Here is a 15,868-nt window from a genome sequence, read left to right on the forward strand (position 1 = left end):
GTGTTCCTCGAAGATCCGGCACAGGTAGCGGAGAGCCTTTCTGATGGCCAAGGGATAGGCATCCCGATGTTGAAATCCTGTGGCAGTCACTCGCCACAACTCGATGTCGGGGTGGCGGGCGCTTCTGGCGATGGAGAGAACCACCCTACAGCGACGAGTACCGAGGTGTTCGTACTCCCTGCTGTAGTACCTTGGGCGCTCGGTAATACCGAGGCGCTCCAGGGAGTCGATCAAAAGGCGGGGAAAACTAGGTTCCTCTTGGCAGACGCCCTGGGTCCACCCATTCTCGGCCATCTGAAAACAAAGGTAGAGTGAACAAGTCTTGCGCACAAGGTAGGGTACAAGAGGGACAGATGGTCTTTATTAGGATTGGGTACATTTTCCAAGGATACATTATTACTAGGGTGATAGCTCTAGTTTAGGTACTCTACTCTCCCCAAGGGAATCCTTCCCCGATCCGGTTAGGTCGCTTCTTTGGTGGAAGGCATTGCTCCTACCTCCCCTTCGGTCTGAGTGCTCTTATCCCAGTGGGTTTCCTCGGGTTCTCCTTCCAGTAATCCAGCTTCTCTTCTGTGTGCTTTGATACGTTCTCTTTCTTGAGCGTTGCTTCGCCATATGTCTTGGAGAGAGGCTAGGAAACTCTCCACTTGAGTCTCAGCTTCTATTGCTCTTCTGCATTGAATTTCCAACTCTTGCTCTGCCTTTTCTGCCCTACGGATTTGGTGCTTCAGTTGTTTTGTCTGTTCGCTGTAAAGTCGGTCTAGGCCGGTGAGGTAAATGGATAGGTGGGAAACCGTATCTTCTAGTTCTTCCTCTTCCCTCCCTAATCCTCTCATCCGGGCAATCCACGAGCATCCTCTCCCTCCAGCAGGTGGGAAAAATCCCATGGGAGTTCGCTGAAGATGATGCCTATAGACCACGCGTAAGCATCGCAGGGCTTTTCGGGCAGCCTTTTGGAAGGTGTCTGGGAACCCAAAGCCAGTGGTGGAGATGAACTAGGGATCCACGTCAGGGTAAAGTGTGCTTTTTCCCACGAAGACCATCAGGTCACACCGAGGGGTCCCTCGGAAGCTGTGCTCCCGGTAGGTGTACTCCGGTGGGTCCATAACTCCGACGCATCCCAGGCTGCGTAGCAATAACTTCGGAAGGCCAGGTTCTGCGGGGCAGATCCCGTCACTTCATCCATTGTCAGCCATCTGGAATCAGACAAGGGCCAAAAGTAAGTGTCGTGTGAAAAGGTGGGCTAATTGGGGAAAGACCTAGCGGGAAATGGCTTAGAAAATATCCTCGGTCTTAAGGGTCGCGTCCTACAGCCAACTTACGGCTCTGATACCACCTGAAGCGTCCCCTCATCCGAGGTGACTTAAATATGATATAAAAATCAGTCCCAGGAGTCTGATACACATTTATTACATCAGATGGTACATTACCGTACAAACCTCCGAGGAGGCGGGCATTCGATACAAACGATAACTAGTAATAAAACAGCTATGGTGATACACCAAAGCACGACCCACACGGGATCCAGCTCGGGCTCAGAGTAACACGCTAGCAGAAACATCTTGCGGGGGGGGGGGGGGGGGCTTAACACCACAGGCAAGGTTGGGTGCGGATGCAACCTCTATTCGACGTCTTCAACAACGAAGTCCGGGTCCTCCTCTGAAGAAAACCACAAATATGTATCGGGTGAGTACAAAGGTACTCAACAAGTCCAACCACACCCGCGGAGGGGAAATAATAGAGATCATGCACGGATTTTATCAAGGGTGAGGTTAGGGTTTATTTGCGATAAAGCGAGGTATTACACATGCAAGGGTTTATTAAATAAAAGAGTTTTCTCAAGACATTTTTATAGTAATCGGATAATAAGTGGGGTCGTGGTTCAAAATATAATAAAGGGGATAACAGGTATTAAGCCTCTCTAGCAGTGGTTAACATCTAACAGAGCAAAATCTAGGTCATCAAGGAATAGTCGTAGAAATCAAGGGGTGGCTACCCAACCATGTCTTGCAACAGAACGATGCATTTTATAAAACAGGCCAATAGGTTGCATTTATAAAACTGGGATAAATATGCATCAAAGGATGGGATTGGACTTGCCATTCACAAAGCCTTCCGGGAAGTCCTGATCGAGGTACTGTCCTTCAGGTTCGGGCTCGCGGTACTGGTCCTCGGACTCTTGCTCGCAGTACTTCTCATCGACGGGTTCTCCCTCGGTCACTTCATGATCTACAGCGCACACAAATAAACATTCCATAAAGAAGAGAAATAAAGGTTTTATCTACAAGCCCGAATCAAGAATAACTTAAGAAACAATGGTAGAAAGAATATTTCTAGGAGATTTCTTGATGGCGTGGCCGACATTATGTTAGAAATGGCGTGGTAAAGTTTCGGGGCAAACGGAAGGTTTTTGGCGCATAAAATAATAGGCCGAGCGGGGTTTAGGGAGCGAATAAGGGTCCAGGGGTCCAATTGTAATTACTGTTGGGAGGGGAGGGCTTGATTAGAATTTTTGGGAATACCTAGGGTACTCTGAAAAGGATCAGGGGTTTAATCGTAATTATTTTGTGTAGTGGAAGGGTTTATTTTCTAAATAGAGTGAACATGGGGTCTATTTGGAAAGAGGGAGTAAAGAGAGGGAGAGCTCTTAATGGAATAGGCAGAAGGGCAGGGGGCTCAGGGAAAATTTGCCCTTCTTCCTCCTCCCGTTACCAGGAACAGAGGAGGGGGAGAGGAGCCGGCGGCGGCGCCGATTCCGGCGGCTCCGGGGCACAGCGGCGGCTGGGGGCAGGGGCAAAACGGAGAGGGGAGCAAGGGGAACCTATTCCTCTACTCACCACGAGCCGGGGTGGCGCGAGGCGGCCTGCCCACGAGGGCCAGTGGCGGCGGGCGGAGGGCCTTGCGGCGGCAGCGGTGTAGGGCCGGGGAGGGTGTAACACCCTAATATAATTTTCCCTAATTTTAATAAAATTATTTGGGCTCAAATAAAATTTCCAGAGTTTTCCCTAATTTATCTCGCATTTAAAGTAATTTTATAACGCAAGTAATTAAAATTTATTATAGGATCAACTTGCTTGTGCATTCATGCTGGAGCATTGTTTTATTTGTGTGGGGTTTGTTAGTTTTGAATTCAAATTTATTTGAATTCAAATGGATTTGTTTGAGTGGTTTGAGTGTGGAAAAGAAAAAGGAAAGAAGAAAAGAAAAGAAAGGAGAACAGCGGGCCCAGCCCAAGACCTCTCCCCTCTTCCTCTCTTCCCCTCGGGCCCCTCCTCTTCTCTCCCCTCCCCACGTGGGCCGAGCCGGCCCGTTTCCCCCAGCCCCGCGTACCTCCTCCCTCTCCTTTTCTCGTTGCCACATGAGCCCGCCTGTCGGCACCCGGTTCCCCGCTCGCACGCCGCGCCCTCCCTCTCCCCTTTCTCTCTGACAAGGCGACCCCACACGTCAGCTCTTTCCCCTCCTCTGCTTTCCCCTCCGCAACGCCCATGCAGCCCGCCGCCGGGATCTTCGCGATGCCCGCGCCTGGGCCGCATGCCGAGGGTTCCACCGCCCATAAGTGGGACCCCAGACCCCCGCGCTCTCATCCCCCACCCGTATTCCGCCGCCTCCAACCCTAGCACCCCACCCGTGCCACGTGGGGACAGAGCTACGGCGCCGCCGCGTTTCGCCGCCGTGCCGTCTCCTCGCCGCCTCCCGCCATCGCTCAAGCACCGTGGGTTGGCCCCGGTGGGGTAAGGACCCTCTTCCGCTTCCCTTTTCCCCTCAGTCTCGCCTTTTCGCGGCCGCGCGTGCTCGCCGGTGCTCCCGAGCCACGGGCTGCCGCCGCCTGGTCGCCACGGCCAATTTGGCCCTCCCCGAAACCCCTAGGCCTATTCCCCGTGCTTCCCTCTCTCTCCCCATGCTAGCCGTGCCCTGAATCGAGGTCGGAGGAGTCCAAACGCATGTACTCCGGCGAGCTTCCGTCGCCTCCACCGCGCCCAACGACTCCCCACCGCCGGAGCCGGCCGGAGCCCCTTCAGCCGTCCGATCCGAGCCTATGGTCTGGATCTAATCCAGACCGGTACGCAATCCGAGCCGTTAGATCTCAAAGCAACGATCTGGATTAGATCCAGATCCGCATTAGATCCCCACCGCCCGATTTTGATCCGGTGGACCGCGTGAGTCTCAGCCTTAGATCTCTCTCAACCGACCGATCTGGATCCGACGGCCACGGTGCGCGCGTACCCCTTCGCGAGGTGGATCTAATTCGAGCCGCCCGATCTTGATCTAATGATTCAGATTAAAACGTACCGCTTCAGCCAGCCTTTTTGCTAAAGAGCCCTCGGGTTTTCGGGAAATCAACCCGCAGTCCACCCATAGTTCAAAAATAATTACGGTTAGGTCCTTTTCTTTCTGTTTAGACCCCTGAGCTTTCCAGTTTTAGCGCCCGCAGTCCATGCCGCATGTTTTCACGTGCTAGCCCCTGTGTCTACCCTTTATTTACGTTTAGGTCCTCAGTTTTTGCACAGAAACCCCTGTAGTCCAGTTTTTCTCGCAAATAGGTCCCTGGATCTTGATTTAAGCGTAGCTTTCGCGTTTTAGCTCCGTTTTAGGTGTTCTTTATATCCACGCGATCGTTGTAACGCGTAGAATAGTTTTAGGCCAGTTTTATGTGCTGTTCCATTGTATTGGTGTACTGTTTTCTTATAGTTTGCTTTTGTTATGCATGTGTGTATGTGTGGACTATGCTTGATGATCGTGAGTAGACGCGGAGCCTTTGGACCAGTACCAGGAGCAGCCATCTTCCGAGCAGTTCGAGCAGCAGCCGGGAGAGTACAAGGAAGGCAAGTATAACATGAACTTCCTATCACTTTTAAATACACTTTCATACTGCATTTTAATTCTGTATGCCTATAAGGATTTCCTAGCCACCTTTTATCCTGTATATTATCCTTTGGGTTGCATTCTTGGTTAGTTGTGCTAGGTTGCTGCGCCATAACACATCTTGGTCCTTTTTAATTAATTTGATTAATGGTCTTATGCAACTTAATTCTGGAGCCGACCCTCTGTGTTGTGTGCTTGAGTGGTTTGTGCGTCCTTAAAAATATGTTTTTGTAGAAACATGGTTTAGGGGGCCAGCACGGTGCTTAGTGCTTGGTTGGCCACTCTCCATAAGGACCGGTTCATAGAGCGATAACCTGGGACAACCGCGCAACCACAAGACTGGAATAGGATGGTCTTGACTTATTAATTAGGTCGTGTTGGTTCAGGAGTAACTTACCTGCGTGGGCAAGAGGGGTGGTAGGCTTCAATGGTCCCTGCTCCTCCGGCTTGGTCTGTGCTGTGTGCTTGTACCCCCGGAGGTGGGCCCCATCGTCGCTGATCCAGAATCCTTAGCGGTTACACCTTACCAACGTGTCCTTTGTAACGGTCTCGTAGTGTGCTTGCTAGTCATCTCACCTAAGGAAGTGTGATGAACAACTAGCGTAGCTCACGACTTGTGGGTAAAGTTGTGCAACCTCTCGATAGTGTAAAACTGATATATCAGCTGTGCTCACAGTCATGAGCGGCCCAGATCCTCCGTCTGATTAGTGGGGTTATCAACCTTTGGTTAGGGAGATTCCCCGGGTGGTTTTGGTTTGGATGGTTCTCAGTAGCTCTTAATTAATAATGATTAATTCTTATGCAATTTGGGTTTATGGTAATTCATCGACTTGTAGTAATTAGCTTTAATAAAATTTTGCCAAGATTAAAAGCTAACGCAGTTGAGTCAGCTAACCCTAGAGCCTCATAGTTTGTGTTATACTTGTTGAGTACGAGTTTGTACTCACACTTGCCTCTCTACTCTTCTGTTCTATTTCGGATATCTTCGACTACTGCTCAGTACCCGGCAACGTGGAGGATTACATCAGCGGCTTCGACGACTTCTAGGCGTTTGTCTCCCGGTCGACGTCCCTGTGGCGCCCAGCTCTTTATGTATCTCTTTTACGCTTCCGCAACTCTGGAACCGATTCTTGATTCGGTTGTAATAAAATAATTCATTTATGATTCATTTACGATTTATATTAATGTTATTCGTGATATGTGTTGTGATATGTTGATGATTCTGTTGTATATATGCGTGACTTGATCCTGGCGCATATATGATTGCTCGATTTATGTTCTTTATAAATCGGGTGTGACAGAATTGGTATCAGAGCCATATCGACTGTAGGACGAAGCCTAGGTAGAATCGGTCGAGTTTTGGACTTCTTTTCTCTTGCCTTGCTTCCGCAAATCCTCAACCATCATGTTTCTGCTTCTATTCTTTGAGTCTTAAGCCCTAGATTTGCTATCCCTCCTGTCTTTTCTGAGAAGTAGCTTGAGTTTTCCCGTAGACGTTGGTCTGAGTCACCTAATCCTGTAATTTATAAGTTTAGGTTGTCCCGATGAAAATACGCTAGAACGAGTGTGTTGGTCGAGTAGTGTGGAAAATTCGACTAAGTTGTGAATATTGAATGCTTGTTATTGTGCAAATGTTTGATTTGGATTTTTGGTTGATTGCATAGTCTAGTAGTTAAACTTGTTCATGCAAAGCGACCTAACCCAACTTGAACTAAATAATAAAAATTGAGTTAGAACGTTGGGGGTAAAACCTATATTCCTTTCTTTCTGTCATATTCTTCCGAAGTTTCATTTCCGCAGCCGCACGATATCTTTCTCTCATAACTTTCGTTTGTTGCAATCAGATGGTGAACACCAGGCACACCGGTTCCGGTTCTGACCAGCAGGAGTAGAACAACCAGGGTACTGGTCAGCCGCTGCCGATGCCGCCACCACTAACCCCGGAGCAGTTCTTCCAGCTCCAGATGCAGATGATGGCGACCCTGAACAATACTGTTCAGGCTCTGCAGCACATCCACGCCCAGCCACCGCCTCCTCCGCCGCCTCAGCCTCGTGATCGGCGTGCGGATTTCCTGAGAGGTCATCCTCCAACCTTCTCTCACGCCATGGACCCACTCCAGGCAGACGACTGGCTTCGTTCAGTGGAGCGCCAGTTGGTTGTTGCGCAGTGCGACGACCGAGAGCGGGTTCTGTACGCAGCAGGGCAGCTGCGAGGCTCCGCTCTCGACTGGTGGGAGTCCTACCCAGCTCAGGACCGCGACTCTCTCACCTGGGTCCAGTTCCGTGAGCACTTCAGGAACCATCACATTCCTGAGGGCATAATGAAGATGAAGCAGAAGGAGTTCCGTGCCCTTAAGCAGGTAAAACTAAATGGAATTCCCTACAATTTTCTTTGAGCTTGATCTATCCTTGATCTCTTTTCGTAAGCTTGGCATGTTGAGCGATTTCTACCCTTGTTATCTGTGTTCGTTATTTCAGGGATCGATGACGGTGACGGAATACCGTGACCGTTTCCTTCAGCTTGCCCGCTACGCTCCTGCTGACGTCGCTCGTGATAGCGATAAGCAGGAGTACTTCAAGGAGGGACTAGATGATCACATCCAGTATGCGCTGCTGAACCACCGCTTCGATAACTTCAACCAGCTGGTTGATGCGGCCCTCAACACCGAGCGTAATCGCCGGGAGATTGAGGATAAGAAGAGGAAGATGGCTCCATCCTCTTCGGGCAGCAACACTCGTCCCCGCTATCAGCATCCACCGCAGCAGCAGCAGCAGCAGAGGCCGCCCCAGCAGTACCAGCAGCGGCAGCAGTACCCGCCTCGTCCTCAGCAGCAGCAGCAGGCGGGACAGGGTCAGAGGCTTCCAGCGCCTCCGGCTCCACCAGCTCAGAGGCAGGGAGCGCCCACTCCTCCTCCTGGGCAGCAGGCTCCAGCACTCCCACGAGTGTGCTTCCACTGCGGCGAGCCGGGGCACTACGCCAACGTCTGCCCTCGGAAGGCGCAGGCAGGACAGCAAGGGCGTGCAGCTCAGCCCAAGGCCCCAGCTCAGGGCAGGGTGAACCACGTGACGGCCGAGTCAGCGGCCGAGGCTCCTAACGTAGTTATTGGTACGTTCATGGTCAACACCCATCCTGCTACAGTGCTTTTTGATACTAGTGCTACGCATTCTTTCATCACCCAGTCTTTTGTTGAGCATCATGGCATTCCTACTAGCACATTAAAGAGGTGCATGTTAGTATCTTCACCGGGAGGGCAGTTGAGGTCTCAGGTTTTCTGTCCCAGAGTCAGTGTGGCCATAAGGGGGGGTAGATTTTAGTGCAAATCTGATGGTGCTAGACTCCAAGGGCATTGATGTGATCCTCGGGATGGAGACTCTTGCTAAGTGGGGAGTCCGGATAGATTGTGCTTAGAGGACTGTTCTTCTGTCAGCACCGGATGGTCAGGAGGTCACTGTTGGAGCCACAGAGCCTTCTGGATTTCTTCATCAGATGGAGGCTAGACCCACGGATGGTATTCGCGTGGTGTCTGAATTCCCGGATGTCTTTCCGGATGATTTGCCAGGTATGCCGCCTGATCGCGACATTGAGTTTTCTATTGACCTCTTGCCTGGCACAGCTCCTATTGCTAAGAGGCCCTATTGTATGGCTCCCATCGAGCATGAGGAGGTTAAGAAGACTGTCGATGAGTTGCTAGCTAAGGGTTATATCCGTCGCAGTTTCTCTCCTTGGGCTTTTCCTGTATTGCTTGTAGAGAAGAAGGATGGAGCGAAGAGAATGTGCATCGATTATCGGGATCTGAATGCAGTCACTATCAAGAACAAGCATCCATTGCCCCGTATTGAGGATCTCTTTGATCAGCTTCAGGGTGCTTGTGTGTTCTCGAAGATTGATCTGCATTCGGGTTATCATCAGTTGAAGATTCGTTCTGAGGATATCCCGAAGACGGCATTCACCTGCAAGTATGGGTTATACGAGTATACGGTCATATCTTTTGGTTTGACCAATGCTCCGGCTTTCTTCATGCATCTGATGAACAAGGTTTTCATGGATTATCTGGACACCTTTGTGGTGATATTCATTGATGATATCCTGATATATTCCAAGTCAGAAGCAGAGCATGAGAAACATCTGAGGCTCGTGTTGCAGAGGCTCAGAGAGCACAAGCTGTATGCCAAGCTCAGCAAGTGTGAGTTCTGGATTGACGAGGTTCCGTTCCTCGGTCATGTTATCTCCAAGGGAGGTATCGCTGTGGACCCCGGAAAGGTGAAGGATGTGCTTGACTGGGTTGTACCGCAGACAGTGAAGGAAGTCCGCTCTTTTCTAGGCTTAGCTGGATATTATCGGAGGTTCATTGAGAATTTCTCCAAGATTGCGAAGCCTTTGACTTCCTTGCTAGAGAAGGGTGTGGATTTCTTTTGGACTGATGAGCGTCACAAGGCCTTCGAGGAGCTGAAGGAGAGGTTGACTACGGCGCTAGTCCTTACTCTGCCAGACCAGAGCAAGAGGTTCACAGTGTATTGTGATGCTTCGAGAGATGGTCTTGGTTGCGTCGTGATGCAGGAAGGCAGAGTGATAGCTTATGCCTCGCGGCAGTTGCGCCGGCACGAGCTGAATTATCCCACTCATGATCTGGAGTTAGCCGCAGTTGTGCATGCTCTGAAGATATGGAGGCATTACTTGTTTGGGTAGAGGTGTGATATTTACACCGATCACAAGAGCCTCAAGTATATTTTCACTCAGAGTGAGCTGAATATGCGGCAGAGAAGATGGCTAGAGTTGGTCAAGGATTATGACCTGGAGATTCACTATCATCCGGGCAAGGCTAATGTTGTGGCAGATGCTCTGAGCAGGAAAAGCTATGTTAAAATGGCCGTGGCTTTTCAGATGCCTCAGGAGTTATGCGAGGAGTTTGAGCAGTTGAGTCTGGGTTTCTTGCATCACACCTCGAGTACATCATTCGAGGCAGAACCCACTCTAGAGGCAGAAATCTGGCAGCATCAGAAGGAAGATAAGAAGCTGCAGGAGATTCGTGAGTTGCTCAAGATTGGCAAGGCTCCTCATTTCAGGGAGGATGATCAGGGTACCTTGTGGTACAAGGGTCGTATATGTGTGCCGGATGTAGTAGATCTCAGGAAACTGATTCTGAGTGAGGCTCATGATACAGCATATTCTATCCATCCAGGCAGCACTAAGATGTATTACGACCTCAAGGAACGATTCTGGTGGTATGGAATGAAGCGTTCCGTTGCGGAGTACGTGGCTATCTGTGACACTTGTCAGCATGTCAAGGCAGAGCATCAGAGGCCAGCAGGTCTATTGCAGCCATTGAAGATTCCAGAGTGGAAATGGGAGGAAATCACTATGGACTTCATTGTTGGCTTGCCTCGTACTCAGAAAGGGTACAACTCCGTATGGGTAGTAGTGGACCGGTTGACGAAGGTTGCCCACTTCATTCCGGTGAACACTACCTACTCCGGCGCTAGACTCGCAGAGTTGTACATCTCCAGGATTGTCTGTCTGCATGGTGTTCCTAAGAAGATTATATCTGATCGAGGATCTCAGTTCACTTCACGGTTCTGGGAGCAGTTGCACGATTCGTTGGATACGAAGCTGCGCTTCAGTAATGCTTATCATCCTCAGACAGATGGGCAGACAGAAAGAACCAACCAAGTGTTGGAGGATATGCTTCGAGCCTGTGCTATTCAGTATGGCACCAGCTGGGATAAATGCCTGCCGTATGCAGAGTTTTCATATAACAACAGCTATCAGGCCAGTCTGAAGAAGTCTCCTTTTGAAGCCCTATATGGTCGGAAGTGCAGGACTCCGCTGTATTGGGATCAGATTGGCGAGAGGCAGGTGTTTGGTCCGGATATTGTTGAGAAGGCCGAACAGCTGGTACAGCAGGTGCGAGAGAATCTGAGGGTCGCTCAGACTCGTCAGAAGAGCTATACGGACGTTCGTCGTCGAGATCTGACCTTTGCAGTGGGTGATCATGTATACCTAAAGGTCTCACCGATGAGAGGAATCCGCAGGTTTAATGTAAGAGGGAAGCTAGCCCCTCGATACATTGGTCCGTTCAAGGTGTTGGAACGGAAAGGTGAGGTGGCATATCGTTTGGAGTTGCCTCTCAATCTCTCGGGAGTACACGATGTGTTCCACATGTCTCAGCTGAAGAAGTGCTTAAGAGTGCCAGAAGAGCAAGCACCGATAGAAGGGTTGGATGTGCAGGAAGATCTGACTTATATCGAGCATTCGGTGAAGATTCTGGAGACATCCGAGAGAGTTACCAGAAACAGGAAGATCAAGATGTGCCGTGTTCAGTGGAGTCATCACACGGAGGATGAGGCTACTTGGGAGCAAGAAGATGAGTTGAGAAAGACATATCCCGATCTCTTTGCTAGCTAGCCTATCAGAATCTCGGGACGAGATTCCGGTAAGGGGGTAGGTTTGTAACACCCTAATGTAATTTTCCCTAATTTTAATGAAATTATTTGGGCTCAAATAAAATTTCCAGAGTTTTCCCTAATTTATCTCGCATTTAAAGTAATTTTATAACGCAAGTAATTAAAATTTATTATAGGATCAACTTGCTTGTGCATTCATGCTGGAGCATTATTTTATTTGTGTGGGGTTTGTTAGTTTTGAATTCAAATTTATTTGAATTCAAATGGATTTGTTTGAGTGGTTTGAGTGTGGAAAAGAAAAAGGAAAGAAGAAAAGAAAAGAAAGAAGAACAGCGGGCCCATCCCAAAACCTCTCCCCTCTTCCTCTCTTCCCCTCGGGCCCCTCCTCTTCTCTCCCCTCCCCACGTGGGCCGAGCTGGCCCGTTTCCCCCAACCCCGCGTACCTCCTCCCTCTCCTTTTCTCGCTGCCACACGGGCCCGCCTGTCGGCACCCGGTTCCCCGCTCGCACGCCGCGCCCTCCCTCTCCCCTTTCTCTCTGACAAGGCGACCCCACACGTCAGCTCTTTCCCCTCCTCTGCTTTCCCCTCCGCAACGCCCGTGCAGCCCGCCGCCGGGATCTTCGCGATGCCCGCGCCTGGGCCGCATGCCTAGGGTTCCACCGCCCATAAGTGGGACACCAGACCCCCGCGCTCTCATCCCCCACCCGTATTCCGCCGCCTCCAACCCTAGCACTCCACCCGTGCCACGTTGGGACAGAGCTACGGCGCCGCCGCGTTTCGCCGCCGTGCCGTCTCCTCGCCGCCTCCCGCCATCGCTCAAGCACCGTGGGTTGGCCCCGGTGGGGTAAGGACCCTCTTTCGCTTCCCTTTTCCCCTCGATCTCGCCTTTTCGCGGCCGCGCGCGCTCGCCGGCGCTCCCGAGCCACCGGCTGCCGCCGCCCGGTCGCCACGGCCAATTTGGCCCTCCCCGAAACCCCTAGGCCTATTCCCCGTGCTTCCCTCTCTCTCCCCGTGCTAGCCGTGCCCCGAATCGAGGTCGGAGGAGTCCAAACGCATGTACTCCGGCGAGCTTCCGTCGCCTCCACCGCACCCAACGCCTCCCCACCGCCGGAGCCGGCCGGAGCCCCTTCAGCCGTCCGATCCGAGCCTACGGTCTGGATTAGATCCAGACCGGTACGCAATCCGAGCCGTTAGATCTCAAAGCGATGATCTGGATTAGATCCAGATCCGCATTAGATCCCCACCGCCCGATTTAGATCCGGTGGACCGCGTGAGTCTCAGCCTTAGATCTCTCTCAACCGACCGATCTGGATCCAACGGCCACGGTGCGCGCGTACCCCTTCGCGAGGCGGATCTAATTCGAGCCGCCCGATCTTGATCTAACGATTCAAATTAAAACGTACCGCTTCAGCCAGCCTTTTTGCTAAAGAGCCCTCGGGTTTTCGGGAAATCAACCCGCAGTCCACCCATAGTTCAAAAATAATTACGGTTAGGTCCTTTTCTTTCTGTTTAGACCCCTGAGCTTTCCAGTTTTAGCGCCCGCAGTCCATGCCACGTGTTTTCACGTGCTAGCCCCTGTGTCTACCCTTTATTTACGTTTAGGTCCTCAGTTTTTGCACAGAAACCCCTGTAGTCCAGTTTTTCTCGCAAATAGGTCCCTGGATCTTGTTTTAAGCGTAGTTTTCGCGTTTTAGCTCCGTTTTAGGTGTTCTTTATATCCACGCGATCGTTGTAACGCGTAGAATAGTTTTAGGCCAGTTTTATGTGCTGTTCCATTGTATTGGTGTACTGTTTTCTTATAGTTTGCTTTTGTTATGCATGTGTGTATGTGTGGACTATGCTTGATGATCGTGAGTAGACGCGGAGCCTTTGGACCAGTACCAGGAGCAGCCATCTTCCGAGCAGTTCGAGCAGCAGCCGGGAGAGTACGAGGAAGGCAAGTATAACATGAACTTCCTATCACTTTTAAATACACTTTCATACTGCATTTTAATTCTGTATGCCTATAAGGATTTCCTAGCCACCTTTTCTCCTGTATATTATCCTTTGGGTTGCATTCTTGGTTAGTTGTGCTAGGTTGCTGCGCCATAACACATCCTGGTCCTTTTTAATTAATTTGATTAATGGTCTTATGCAACTTAATTCTGGAGCCGACCCTCTGTGTTGTGTGCTTGAGTGGTTTGTGCGTCCTTAAAAATATGTTTTTGTAGAAACATGGTTTAGGGGGCCAGCACGGTGCTTAGTGCTTGGTTGGCCACTCTCCATAAGGACCGGTTCATAGAGCGACAACCTGGGACAACCGCGCAACCACAAGACTGGAATGGGATGGTCTTGACTTATTAATTAGGTCGTGTTGGTTCGGGAGTAACTTACCTGCGTGGGCAAGAGGGGTGGTAGGCTTCAATGGTCCCTGCTCCTCCGGCTTGGTCTGTGCTGTGTGCTTGTACCCCCGGAGGTGGGCCCCATCGTCGCTGATCCAGAATCCTTAGCGGTTACACCTTACCAACGTGTCCTTTGTAACGGTCTCGTAGTGTGCTTGCTAGTCATCTCACCTAAGGAAGTGTGATGAACAACTAGCGTAGCTCACGACTTGTGGGTAAAGTTGTGCAACCTCTTGAGAGTGTAAAACTGATATATCAGCTGTGCTCACAGTCATGAGCGGCCCAGATCCTCCGTCTGATTAGTGGGGTTATCAACCTTTGGTTAGGGAGATTCCCCGGGTGGTTTTGGTTTGGATGGTTCTCAGTAGCTCTTAATTAATAATGATTAATTCTTATGCAATTTGGGTTTATGGTAATTCATCGACTTGTAGTAATTAGCTTTAATAAAATTTTGCCAAGATTAAAAGCTAACGCAGTTGAGTCAGCTAACCCTAGAGCCTCATAGTTTGTGTTATACTTGTTGAGTACGAGTTTGTACTCACACTTGCCTCTCTACTCTTCTGTTCTATTTCGGATATCTTCGACTACTGCTCAGTACCCGGCAACGTGGAGGATTACGTCAGCGGCTTCGACGACTTCTAGGCGTTTGTCTCCCGGTCGACGTCCCTGTGGCGCCCAGCTCTTTATGTATCTCTTTTACGCTTCCGCAACTCTAGAACCGATTCTTGATTCGGTTGTAATAAAATAATTCATTTATGATTCATTTACGATTTATATTAATGTTATTCATGATATGTGTTGTGATATGTTGATGATTCTGTTGTATATATGCGTGACTTGATCCTGGCGCATATATGATTGCTTGATTTATGTTCTTTATAAATCGGGTGTGACAGAGGGGGAGCTAGGGGCGATGGTGGAGGTGGTGGTGGTGGCGGGGCGCGGCGTGGGGGTATTTATAGGCCGGCGAGGGCAGGAAGGAGGGGGCGCGGTGGAGGCCGGTGAACTCGGAGGCGGCCAGTAATGGCGGTGGGGGCGGCGGTGGCGCTGGGTCGTCGCTGCGCAGGGTGGTCGGTGGCGCGTAGCGGGGAGGGGCGGCCTGGGGGATGCGCTGCACAGGGGGAGGCGGCTAGTGGCGAGGCGACGCGCGGCGGCCAGCTCTGCTCCGCCGTGGTACGCCGGGGCAAGCGCGAGCGCCGAGGCGGCAAGGGGGTACGACGCGCGCAGAGGAGGGCCAAGTTAGGCAGCTCCTGTGGAGTCGCTAGGGGGGGTGGTGGTGGCCGGGCGCTTGGCGTCGAGCTCTGCTCGGCGTCGTGCTGCGCGTGCAAGGGAACGAGGGAAGGAGCAGGAAAGAGAAAAAGAGAAAGGGGAAAAAGAAGAAGGGGGGAAAAGAGGAACATGGGAGAAAGGAAGGGAGAGGGGGGGCTGCGTCGGCGGGATTCGCGGCGACGATCACGAGCGCGGGGTTGAGCACGCGGCACGGCATGTGGGTCGAGGAACAGAGAAAGGATGGCGATTAATTTTTGGATGTCAGACGGCGAGACGTTGGGAAATGTTTTGGGTGATTAAGAGCTCGGATGGTAGAGGGTTTTAGGAGCGATCCGAGCTTGACGATGAAAAAGTCTTGAAAATTATTTTTAGCGAGTGATTTGTACTGTAATTTAAATAGGGTAAAAACGTGGGCGTTACACGCTGCCACCCACGGCCCCTTCCTCCCCGCCCTTCTCCCCCTTCCCGCAACCCATCCATCACCGCCTATGGCCATCCGTGCATGTCGCGCGACCCGCACCCTCCCCTTCCTCGCGCAGGCCTTCCACCGCCGCCTCCTAGGGGCCCACCTGTTCAGGCTCTTCCTCCCGCTGGCCATCCACCGTCACCATCTGTTGTGTAGCTTCAGGGGCGGATCCGTGCACACTTGGAGCATGGTGCCCAACTCGACTCCCTCTGAGGACAAGCGTGCCACCCAGCAGAAGCTCCCTGCCACCACCATTGCCGCCGACAGGCACCTGCACAACATCCGGTCCATGCCAAACTCATCGATGCTGCATAAGAACTCCTCGTTCAGCTCGACCTCCTCGGTGTTGTCGCTATCGAATCTGCCTCCTATACCCGTGTCAGTGTTTTATCGACAAGCCTGCCAAGGGATATGTCGGTGTTTTACCGGCTGCCCACCAAGGGATATACCCAAGGTGGTAAGTTTTGGGTGAGGAGACACCGAGATT

Source organism: Panicum hallii, chromosome 7 (assembly GCF_002211085.1).
Source record: "Panicum hallii strain FIL2 chromosome 7, PHallii_v3.1, whole genome shotgun sequence".
NCBI lineage: Eukaryota > Viridiplantae > Streptophyta > Magnoliopsida > Poales > Poaceae > Panicum > Panicum hallii.